Genomic DNA, 12436 nt, shown 5'->3' with positions numbered 1-12436 from the left:
AAAAAAAAAAAAAAAAAAAAAAAAAAAGACTGAGACCATTCAAGAAGGAAAAAAAAATCTTGGGTCACTAATTTTTTATAAGCAAGTTGCTGCCTGAGGAAACCTCCAGCTGCCTTGAAGGACATATTTTCCAGTGTCCTTCTCAGAAGTGACCAAGGAGAATGACAGGGAAAGAAGGCTTTTCCAGAGAATAGAGCTAAGAGTCATTGACCAAAAAAAAAAAAAAAAAAAAAAAAAAAAAAAACAGAGGATCCATCCCAGGGAGAGGGCCTGGAGCCTACCTACAGAACATTGTCTACCTGAGGGTGGAGTTTCTGGCAATGTTTCTCCAGCAGGGCTTAAGAGCTGCCATGGATCAGTGACTATTTGGGGCCACTGTCTTGCTTTTTGAATGGGAGTGTTTGTTGGGTGATCCTGTCCCTGCTCTCCTGTGGCATGTATCAGGGGGTGGAGAGAGGAGGGACAGAGATGGCTTCTCTTTTTGTTCCATAGATCTCTGGAGCGAGAGTTGCTTGCACCCAGGTCTGACCTAAAGCACGAGATTCTGGGCTTCAGCTTGAGGCCGGGATTGGTTGCCTTGGGCGAGAGTGAGTGGAGCGAGTGTATTTTGCAAGTGGAAGAGTCTTGAATAATTGTGTCCAAGAGGGCAGTCAACGATATCATTGTTGTCAATTCCCCACCCACCCTGTGGTAGTCTCCTAGGGCTGCCGTAACAAATCACCACAGGTTTGAGTGGCTTGAAACAAGAGAGATGTACTGTTCTGTAGGCCAGACATCTAAAATCAAGGTGTCAGCAAAGCGAGTTTCTGCTCAGAGGGAGAACATGTTCTGTGTCTCTCTCCTAGCTTCATAGCACTGCTGGCCATGCTTGTTGCTGTTTCTTGACTTGTAGACATCGCCTCTCGTCGCTGCCCTGCCATCACATGGCTCTCTCCATGTCTTTCTTTTTTCGCATCTCCACTTCCTGTCTTAGGAGGACACCATTCACATTGGATCAGTAGCCCACTCTGATTCAGGATGACAAAACCCCATTTCCAGAAAAGGTCCCTTTCTGAGATCCTGGGCAGACATGCATTTTTTTGGGGAACACTATCCAATCCAGGTCACCCCACCCCTGTATCCACCTCCTCTGCCCTATGTCTCTCTGCAGCTTCCCTCTCCAGGATGGAGAGGACATTTGTCTCATTCCTGTAAGCAGGGCCATGTGTCTTGTCTAGCCATGGGTGGAAGGGATGGTGTGTTGGTGTGGATCCCAGGTCTCAGAAGCTTTGTGTATTGGTGCTTACCATTCTAGAAACTTCTGACCTTGTCCATGAGATGAGCTTCTTCCAGGAACTGCTGTGTCCCGGGCCAACATGGAGCAGAGCTGTCTCTGCTGCCCTGCAGACCCATTCTGCCCAAAGAGTGCCCCAGCTCACCTGTGGAGCTGTGAGTTGTGAATAATTCTTGTTGCTCATGCTGCTAGGTTCTAGGCGGTTCAGAAAGCCAGTGGTCACTGATACAGTGAAGAAAGTTAGAAACAAAAAAAAAAAAAAAAAAAAAAAAAAAAAAAGAAAGTTAGAAACAGAAGGTACAGCCTCTCCTAAGCTCTGCTCCAGCTGCCATGCTAGTGCCCAGTGAGGCCGGGGTATTTTATTTGATCCAAAGAAGGCCAGAATCTACATTTCAAATCAGAAGTCTCTTAATTTTTGTAGCTATATGTCTAATTCAGTTTTTAAAAAGATTTTATTTATTCATGAGAGACAGAGAGAGAGAGAGGCTGAGACATTGGAGAGGGAGAAGGAGAAAGAAGCAGCTCCTGTGGGGAGCCTGATGTGGGACTCGATCCCAGGACCCCAGGGTCTCGTCCTGAGCTGAAGGCAGATGCTCAACCACTGAGCCACCCTAAGTTTCTGTCACTTTCTATATTAACCATGGGTGATCCGCCAGTTCTTGTCAACTTCAATCCTCTGTGAGCTGTGAGCAGGACCCCTGCTGTCCTGGGACACTAACTGACACAAAATGGGCTCACCACTCACCTAGTGAATAATTTTGGCACCTCAGGGCTGTCTCCCTGGCTTCCAGACTCCAAATGGAAACAGGCCCGCAGGCAACAAGTGCCTCCAGCCTCCGGGAGAGCTTGTTGGAGCAGGAGAATGAGTTGGGGGAGGTGTATCAGAGCATTTACCTCCAGGAAGGCAAGCTGAGCATTGAGTCTCTGTACCAACTTTAATTTAACTGACAATTTAAAAAATCAAAACCAGCATCTGGGGCATTTTAGAATGTCTGTCTTCCCGATTTAATTTCACGGGGATCATGTTATGGCTTTTGATTAAAATGTTTCATTTTAAAGGACTGGTTTCATCAAAGCAGGGCTTTTCTTTACAGGGTCAGCTTCACCAATAAAAGACATTTTCATTAGGAAAAGCAGTGCCTGGCTTGGACTTAATTGTAGGTTCAGAGAACAGAGAGGAAATAAATGCTGTGCCCTTTGGAGATTTCTTGTAGTCAAGAGGAGTAACGTAGTTGAAATCTGAGCTAATTTCTTGAATACACCATGCACGTTCACACCTCCAGCCTTTGCCCACACTGCCACCTCTACTGGGATGCCCTCCCTCTGCCTTGGCAGCAAGACCCTACTGTCCCTGACTTGTCTCTCCTTATTCTGGTGTGGTCTTGGACAACTCCTCTGTCTTTGCATGGAAGGACTGGTTTCCAGGAAAGTGTAAATGTGACCTTATTTGGCAAATAGATTGAAGACTCTGAGATGAGGAGATTATCCTGGATTATGAGTGGGCCCTAAATGCAATCACAGGTGTCTTTCTAAGAGGGGGCAGGGGAAGACTTGACACAAATGCACATGGGAAGAGAAGGAGGTGATGGGACCAGGAGGCAGAAATTGGGGCGATGTGGCCACAAGCAAGGAATGCTGGCAGCTACCAGAAAGTGGGAGAGGCAAGGAATGAATTAATACTAATACCGAAGGGAAACCCATCTGAACAGTCCTGAGCAAACCAGGGATTTGTATGAGGATGGGAGTGGAGGTCATTCTCAAAACCCTGAGTGGAAAGAACACTCCAGCCTGCCGTTTGCTGGAAGCAGACCTGAGAGCTGCCAGTGAGCTCACAGCACTGTCCCTGCCATCAAGCTTATTTCCCTCTCTGCCTGGTCTCCTCGTGCATCTGAGCTCATTCTTCCCTATCCACAATTAGAAAAAAGTGGGAGCTTCACAGGTAAGAAATACTTGCCTTTTCTTCATTGATTTGGGATCGTTTTACTTGTTATGACTAGCACTTTCAGAGTATGAAAAAATATCCAATAAGGAAAACTCAGTCCTAGGTATGTTGGGCATATCATTGTGCACACCTCCTCACACACCCCTATGTCTACCTTGTACGTGGTGATTTTGCAGCTTCCTCCTCTAGAATCACGTGGATGTGGTTCTCCTGGCCCATGGAACCTGAATGCAAGGGACCATGTGCTGGCTTGCAGCCCAGGCTTTAAGCTTTCATGCTCATCCTTCTAGAAGTTTCTGGACTCTTTCATGAGATATGTTCCCTCTGGGAGCTGCACGTGGCTCCCTCAGCCTGGGCTCCAGGATACACACACCAGGAGTAGAGCCGTGAGCTGGAGTGTACATTTAATGTTGCTGTAAGTTGTGAGTTCTTTGATGGTGTAGTGTGTAGTGCTAGGATAGCTATGGAAAGTGGTAGCTACAATAGAAACCTGCAAGCACATGGTGGAGGTGGTTTTAGGAAGGTGAAACTGTCCTAGGAGGCTAGAAAAGTGGACAGCCCTGTGTAATGGAACAGTGGAATGTTTGTTAAAACTTGCAATAAGTTAGAGGTTGGAAAGCGTACCTAAGGCACTCTGACCTTGGCTGGGATTGTCCAGGGGAAAATGTCGCAGCCACAGGTGGGGTCCCATTGCCAGCATCTGTAGAGGATTACAAAGAAGAGACAGCCCAGGAACAACTTGGCCAGATCTCAGAAAGAACTCAGAGAAGGAAGGGTCTGGAAAATCTGGGGCTCGCTGGGTTGAAAGATAAAACTACTTTTACTCCCTAAGCTTCTCCATTCAGTAAAAGATTCTCCAATTAAGATACACTCTTGGATGGGATGCCTAGGTGGCTCAGCGGTTAAGCGTCTGCCTGGCCACAGTGCAATGCGAGGGTTCGGGATCGAGTCCCACATTGGGCTCCTTTTTTGCAAAGAGACTGCTTTCTCTCTCAGCTGTGTCTTGCTTCTCTCTCTGTGTCTGTCATGGATAAATTAAATAAACTCTTACCACAGCTACAGCCTTGGAGAAAAGTCAAATCAAGAGCATTGCTGTTAAGATATAGCTTGGCGGGGAATGCCTGGGTGGCTCGGTGGTTGAGCCTTTGGCTCAGGGCATGATCCTAGAATCCTGGGACCAGGTCCTGTGTCGGGCTTCCCATGGGGAGTTTGCTTCTCTCTCTGCCTATGTCTCTGCCTCTCTCTCTCTGTGTCTCTCATGAATAAATAAAATCTAAAACAAAAGAGATACAGCTTTGGGGGACAGAGTGAATCAGAGCATAGCTTTCACACCCTTGTGAAGGCATCTGGAAGAATTAAGTGGTGCCTAGTAGTTACTAGAAGGATCAGTGGAATGGTTCTGTGGCAGCCAGAGCAACCACAGTCCCTGTAATTAAGTGCAGAGAGAGAGACAGGTGTTGAATTAAATTATGAATATGGCCCTTAACCTGTGTAATGAAATACATAGGAAGCCCACAGTTTTTGAGACAGCTGCATTAGGAAAAGCCCACCAACCTGGAGTAAAAAAAAAAAAAAAAAAAAAAAAAAAAGACTGAGACCATTCAAGAAGGAAAAAAAAATCTTGGGTCACTAATTTTTTATAAGCAAGTTGCTGCCTGAGGAAACCTCCAGCTGCCTTGAAGGACATATTTTCCAGTGTCCTTCTCAGAAGTGACCAAGGAGAATGACAGGGAAAGAAGGCTTTTCCAGAGAATAGAGCTAAGAGTCATTGACCAAAAAAAAAAAAAAAAAAAAAAAAAAAAAGACAGAGGATCCATCCCAGGGAGAGGGCCTGGAGCCTACCTAAGAACATTGTCTACCTGAGGGTGGAGTTTCTGGCAATGTTTTCTCCAGCAGGGCTTAAGAGCTGCCATGGCATCAGTGACTATTTGGGGCCACTGTCTTGCTTTTTGAATGGGAGTGTTTGTTGGGTGATCCTGTCCCTGCTCTCCTGTGGCATGTATCAGGGGGTGGAGAGAGGAGGGACAGAGATGGCTTCTCTTTTTGTTCCATAGATCTCTGGAGCGAGAGTTGCTTGCACCAGGTTGACCTAAAGCACGAGATTCTGGGCTTCAGCTTGAGGCCGGATGGTTGCCTTGGGCGAGAGTGAGTGGAGCGAGTGTATTTTGCAAGTGAAGAGTCTTGAATAATTGTGTCCAAGAGGGCAGTCAACGATATCATTGTTGTCAAATGCCCACCCACCCTGTGGTAGTCTCCTAGGGCTGCCGTAACAAATCACCACAGGTTTGAGTGGCTTGAAACAAGAGAGATGTACTGTTCTGTAGGCCAGACATCTAAAATCAAGGTGTCAGCAAAGCGAGTTTCTGCTCAGAGGGAGAACATGTTCTGTGTCTCTCTCCTAGCTTCATAGCACTGCTGGCCATGCTTGTTGCTGTTTCTTGACTTGTAGACATCGCCTTCTCGTCGCTGCCCTGCCATCACATGGCTCTCTCCATGTCTTTCTTTTTTCGCATCTCCACTTCCTGTCTTAGGAGGACACCATTCACATTGGATCAGTAGCCCACTCTGATTCAGGATGACAAAACCCCATTTCCAGAAAAGGTCCCTTTCTGAGATCCTGGGCAGACATGCATTTTTTTTGGGAGAAACTATCCAATCCAGGTCACCCCACCCTGTATCCACCTCCTCTGTGCCCTATGTCTCTCTGCAGCTTCCCTCTCCAGGATGGAGAGGGACATTTGTCTCATTCCTGTAAGCAGGGCCATGTGTCTTGTCTAGCCATGGGTGGAAGGGATGGTGTGTTGGTGTGGATCCCAGGTCTCAGAAGCTTTGGGTATTGGTGCTTACCATTCTAGAAACTTCTGACCTTGTCCATGAGATGAGCTTCTTCCAGGAACTGCTGTGTCCCGGGCCAACATGGAGCAGAGCTGTCTCTGCTGCCCTGCAGACCCATTCTGCCCAAAGAGTGCCCCAGCTCACCTGTGGAGCTGTGAGTTGTGAATAATTCTTGTTGCTCATGCTGCTAGTTCTAGGCGGTTCAGAAAGCCAGTGGTCACTGATACAGTGAAGAAAGTTAGAAACAAAAAAAAAAAAAAAAAAAAAAAAAAAAAGAAAGTTAGAAACAGAAGGTACAGCCTCTCCTAAGCTCTGCTCCAGCTGCCATGCTAGTGCCCAGTGAGGCCGGGGTATTTTATTTGATCCAAAGAAGGCCAGAATCTACATTTCAAATCAGAAGTCTCTTAATTTTTGTAGCTATATGTCTAATTCAGTTTTTAAAAAGATTTTATTTATTCATGAGAGACGCAGAGAGAGAGAGAGAGAGAGGCAGAGACCTAGGCAGAGGGGGAAGCAGGCTCCCTGCAGGGGGCCTGATGTGGGACTCGATCCCAGGACCCCAGGGTCTCGTCCTGAGCTGAAGGCAGATGCTCAACCACTGAGCCACCCTAAGTTTCTGTCACTTTCTATATTACCATGGGTGATCCGCCAGTTCTTGTCAACCTTCAATCCTCTGTGAGCTGTGAGCAGGACCCCTGCTGTCCTGGGACACTAACTGACACAAAATGGGCTCACCACTCACCTAGTGAATAATTTTGGCACCTCAGGGCTGTCTCCCTGGCTTCCAGACTCCAAACGGAAACAGGCCCGCAGGCAACAAGTGCCTCCAGCCTCCGGGAGAGCTTTGTTGGAGCAGGAGAATGAGTTGGGGGAGGTGTATCAGAGCATTTACCTCCAGGAAGGCAAGCTGAGCATTGAGTCTCTGTACCAACTTTAATTTAACTGACAATTTAAAAAATCAAAACCAGCATCTGGGGCATTTTAGAATGTCTGTCTTCCCGATTTAATTTCACGGGGATCATGTTATGGCTTTTGATAAAATGTTTCATTTTAAAGGACTGGTTTCATCAAAGCAGGGCTTTTCTTTACAGGGTCAGCTTCACCAATAAAAGACATTTTCATTAGGGAAAAGCAGTGCCTGGCTTGGACTTAATTGTAGGTTCAGAGAACAGAGAGGAAATAAATGCCTGTGCCCTTTGGAGATTTCTTGTAGTCCCAGAGGAGGTAACGTAGTTGAAATCTGAGCTAATTTCTTGAATACACCATGCACGTTCACACCTCCAGCCTTTGCCCACACTGCCACCTCTTCTGGGATGCCCTCCCTCTGCTCTTGGCAGGCAAGACCCTACTGTCCCTGACTTGTCTCTCCTTATTCTGGTGTGGTCTTGGACAACTCCTCTGTCTTTGCCAGGGACGACTGGTTTCCAGGAAAGTGTAAATGTGACCTTATTTGGCAAATAGATTGAAGACTCTGAGATGAGGAGATTATCCTGGATTATGAGTGGGCCCTAAATGCAATCACAGGTGTCTTTCTAAGAGGGGGCAGGGGAAGACTTGACACAAATGCACATGGGAAGAGAAGGAGGTGATGTGACCAGGAGGCAGAAATTGGGGCGATGTGGCCACAAGCCAAGGAATGCTGGCAGCTACCAGAAAGTGGGAGAGGCAAGGAATGAATTAATACTAATACCGAAGGGAAACCCATCTGAACAGTCCTGAGCAAACCAGGGATTTGTATTGAGGATGGGAGTGGAGGTCATTCTCAAAACCCTGAGTGGAAAGAACACTCCAGCCTGCCGTTTGCTGGAAGCAGACCTGAGAGCTGCCAGTGAGCTCACAGCACTGTCCCTGCATCCAGCTTATTTCCCTCTCTGCCTGGTCTCCTCGTGCATCCTGAGCTCATTCTTCCCTATCCACAATTAGAAAAAAGTGGGAGCTTCACAGGTAAGAAATACTTGCCTTTTCTTCATGTGATTTGGGATCGTTTTACTTGTTATGACTAGCACTTTCAGAGTATGAAAAAATATCCAATAAGGAAAACTCAGTCTAAGGTATGTTGGGCATATCATTGTGCACACCTCCTCACACACCCCTATGTCTACCTTGTACGTGGTGATTTTGCAGCTTCCTCCTCTAGAATCACGTGGATGTGGTTCTCCTGGCCCATGGAACCTGAATGCAAGGGACCATGTGCTGGCTTGCAGCCCAGGCTTTAAGCTTTCATGCTCATCCTTCTAGAAGTTTCTGGACTCTTTCATGAGATATGTTCCCTCTGGGAGCTGCACGTGGCTCCCCTCAGCCTGGGCTCCAGGATACACACACCAGGAGTAGAGCCGTGAGCTGGAGTGTACATTTAATGTTGCTGTAAGTTGTGAGTTCTTTGATGGTGTAGTGTGTAGTGCTAGGATAGCTATGGAAAGTGGTAGCTACAATAGAAACCTGCAGCACATGGTGGAGGTGGTTTAGGAAGGTGAAACTGTCCTAGGAGGCTAGAAAAGTGACAGCCTGTGTAATGGAACAGTGGAATGTTTGTTAAAACTTGCAATAAGTTAGAGGTTGGAAAGCGTACCTAAGGCACTCCTGACCTTGGGCTGGGAGTGTCCAGGGAAAATGTCGCAGCCACAGGTGGGGTCCCATTGCCAGCATCTGTAGAGGATTACAAAGAAGAGACAGCCCAGGAACAACTTGGCCAGATCTCAGAAAGAACTCAGAGAAGGAAGGGTCTGGAAAATCTGGGGCTCGCTGGGTTGAAAGATAAAACTACTTTTACTCCCTAAGCTTCTCCATTCAGTAAAAGATTCTCCAATTAAGATACACTCTTGGATGGGATGCCTAGGTGGCTCAGCGGTTAAGCGTCTGCCTGGCCCACAGTGCAATGCGAGGGTTCGGGATCGAGTCCCACATTGGGCTCCTTGCAAAGAGCCTGCTTCTCTCTCAGCCTGTGTCTCTGCTTCTCTCTCTGTGTCTGTCATGGATAAATAAATAAAATCTTAAAAAAAGATACAGCCTTGGAGAAAAGTCAAATCAAGAGCATTGCTGTTAAGATATAGCTTGGCGGGGAATGCCTGGGTGGCTCGGTGGTTGAGCCTTTGGCTCAGGGCATGATCCTAGAATCCTGGGACCAGGTCCTGTGTCGGGCTTCCCATGGGGAGTTTGCTTCTCTCTCTGCCTATGTCTCTGCCTCTCTCTCTCTGTGTCTCTCATGAATAAATAAAATCTAAAACAAAAGAGATACAGCTTTGGGGGACAGAGTGAATCAGAGGCATAGCTTTCACACCCTTGTGAAGGCATCTGGAAGAATTAAGTGGTGCCTAGTAGTTACTAGAAGGATCAGTGGAATGGTTCTGTGGCAGCCAGAGCTAACCACAGTCCCTGTAATTAAGTGCAGAGAGAGAGACAGGTGTTGAATTAAATTATGAATATGGCCCTTAACCTGTGTAATGAAATACATAGGAAGCCCACAATTTTTGAGACAGCTGCATTAGGAAAAGCCCACCAACCTGGAGTAAAAAAAAAAAAAAAAAAAAAAAAAAAAGACTGAGACCATTCAAGAAGGAAAAAAAAATCTTGGGTCACTAATTTTTTATAAGCAAGTTGCTGCCTGAGGAAACCTCCAGCTGCCTTGAAGGACATATTTTCCAGTGTCCTTCTCAGAAGTGACCAAGGAGAATGACAGGGAAAGAAGGCTTTTCCAGAGAATAGAGCTAAGAGTCATTGACCAAAAAAAAAAAAAAAAAAAAAAAAAAAAAGACAGAGGATCCATCCCAGGGAGAGGGCCTGGAGCCTACCTACAGAACATTGTCTACCTGAGGGTGGAGTTTCTGGCAATGTTTCTCCAGCAGGGCTTAAGAGCTGCCATGGATCAGTGACTATTTGGGGCCACTGTCTTGCTTTTTGAATGGGAGTGTTTGTTGGGTGATCCTGTCCCTGCTCTCCTGTGGCATGTATCAGGGGGTGGAGAGAGGAGGGACAGAGATGGCTTCTCTTTTTGTTCCATAGATCTCTGGAGCGAGAGTTGCTTGCACCCAGGTCTGACCTAAAGCACGAGATTCTGGGCTTCAGCTTGAGGCCGGGATTGGTTGCCTTGGGCGAGAGTGAGTGGAGCGAGTGTATTTTGCAAGTGGAAGAGTCTTGAATAATTGTGTCCAAGAGGGCAGTCAACGATATCATTGTTGTCAATTCCCCACCCACCCTGTGGTAGTCTCCTAGGGCTGCCGTAACAAATCACCACAGGTTTGAGTGGCTTGAAACAAGAGAGATGTACTGTTCTGTAGGCCAGACATCTAAAATCAAGGTGTCAGCAAAGCGAGTTTCTGCTCAGAGGGAGAACATGTTCTGTGTCTCTCTCCTAGCTTCATAGCACTGCTGGCCATGCTTGTTGCTGTTTCTTGACTTGTAGACATCGCCTCTCGTCGCTGCCCTGCCATCACATGGCTCTCTCCATGTCTTTCTTTTTTCGCATCTCCACTTCCTGTCTTAGGAGGACACCATTCACATTGGATCAGTAGCCCACTCTGATTCAGGATGACAAAACCCCATTTCCAGAAAAGGTCCCTTTCTGAGATCCTGGGCAGACATGCATTTTTTTGGGGAACACTATCCAATCCAGGTCACCCCACCCCTGTATCCACCTCCTCTGCCCTATGTCTCTCTGCAGCTTCCCTCTCCAGGATGGAGAGGACATTTGTCTCATTCCTGTAAGCAGGGCCATGTGTCTTGTCTAGCCATGGGTGGAAGGGATGGTGTGTTGGTGTGGATCCCAGGTCTCAGAAGCTTTGTGTATTGGTGCTTACCATTCTAGAAACTTCTGACCTTGTCCATGAGATGAGCTTCTTCCAGGAACTGCTGTGTCCCGGGCCAACATGGAGCAGAGCTGTCTCTGCTGCCCTGCAGACCCATTCTGCCCAAAGAGTGCCCCAGCTCACCTGTGGAGCTGTGAGTTGTGAATAATTCTTGTTGCTCATGCTGCTAGGTTCTAGGCGGTTCAGAAAGCCAGTGGTCACTGATACAGTGAAGAAAGTTAGAAACAAAAAAAAAAAAAAAAAAAAAAAAAAAAAGAAAGTTAGAAACAGAAGGTACAGCCTCTCCTAAGCTCTGCTCCAGCTGCCATGCTAGTGCCCAGTGAGGCCGGGGTATTTTATTTGATCCAAAGAAGGCCAGAATCTACATTTCAAATCAGAAGTCTCTTAATTTTTGTAGCTATATGTCTAATTCAGTTTTTAAAAAGATTTTATTTATTCATGAGAGACGCAGAGAGAGAGAGAGAGAGGCAGAGACCTAGGCAGAGGGGGAAGCAGGCTCCCTGCAGGGGGCCCGAAGCAGGACTTGATCCCAGGACCCCAGGATCATGCCCTGAGCTGAAGGCAGACACTCAACCACTGAACCACCCAGGCGTCCCTATCTAATTCAAATTTAAAAGAAAATCACTGTGCTGTCCAACCAAAAACACTTGTGGGCAGGATTCAGTCTGCAAGCTCCAGCTAGTGGCCTGGAGTTCAGACCAGCCGGTTCCCGCGGGTCCCTCTGCTCATTGGCTTCCTGTCACAGGTGCTATCCTGGGCAGATGCTGGTTCCAGGGGGAGAGGACTGTCCTGTGCGACCTGGAACCCACAGACCCTGGGAGGGCCCAGCAGCAACTCAGGATACCCACCAGGAGGAAGTGCAGACTGGTCCTGAACAGACAACGTGGCGCTCCAGAGGGGATTTGTCATCTTGCTGCCTTTCGGCTCCTTACAAGGGCATCTCGGGTTATGCTGTTAAGAAATAGTTGGCAAGTAGATGCCCACAGAGTTTCTTTTACAAAAATGGTGGGGTTTTAGGGATCTATTTATTTTTTGTTGTTGAAACAAACCAAAACCTCCAAAAACAAAAACAAAATAACTCCTGGTGAAGAGGGAAATCAAACACCACCAAGTTGAAATAGATTTTACTGGACAAATGTCTCGCTTTAAATTTAAATTGAGTCCAAGTTCTCCTACTCTCCCAGACTTCTAGAAGGTGGCATTCAAAATGTTTACACTTGTTTCATCTGCCTTTTTGCTAAGTCCTGGCCCCCACCTCCTTCCCCTCCTTTACACTTGTCGCTTCGTTGCACACATATGCTCAACTTTATATTTACATATATCTGATTTTTATATATGGCTTGTGAAACATGCCAGACGAAGAATGAAATAGTCCTGAAAACAGCTGGAAAATTATGCAACAGCCGGGAGATTGGGCACATGCACATTCTGTACTGCAAAGTTGCACAACAGACCAAGTTTGTTATAAGTGAGGCTGGGAGGTTTTTATTTTTTTCTCCAGGATGACAGCTTGCTCAGTGGAGTAGGGCTTCTGCAGAACGCACTTCCTTCAGAGACTCAGCCTCCTCCAGAGGGGAGGGCGAG

Source organism: Vulpes lagopus, chromosome 7 (genome assembly GCF_018345385.1).
Source record: "Vulpes lagopus strain Blue_001 chromosome 7, ASM1834538v1, whole genome shotgun sequence".
Lineage (NCBI taxonomy): Eukaryota > Metazoa > Chordata > Mammalia > Carnivora > Canidae > Vulpes > Vulpes lagopus.
Note: the sequence above shows the minus strand (reverse complement) of the source record.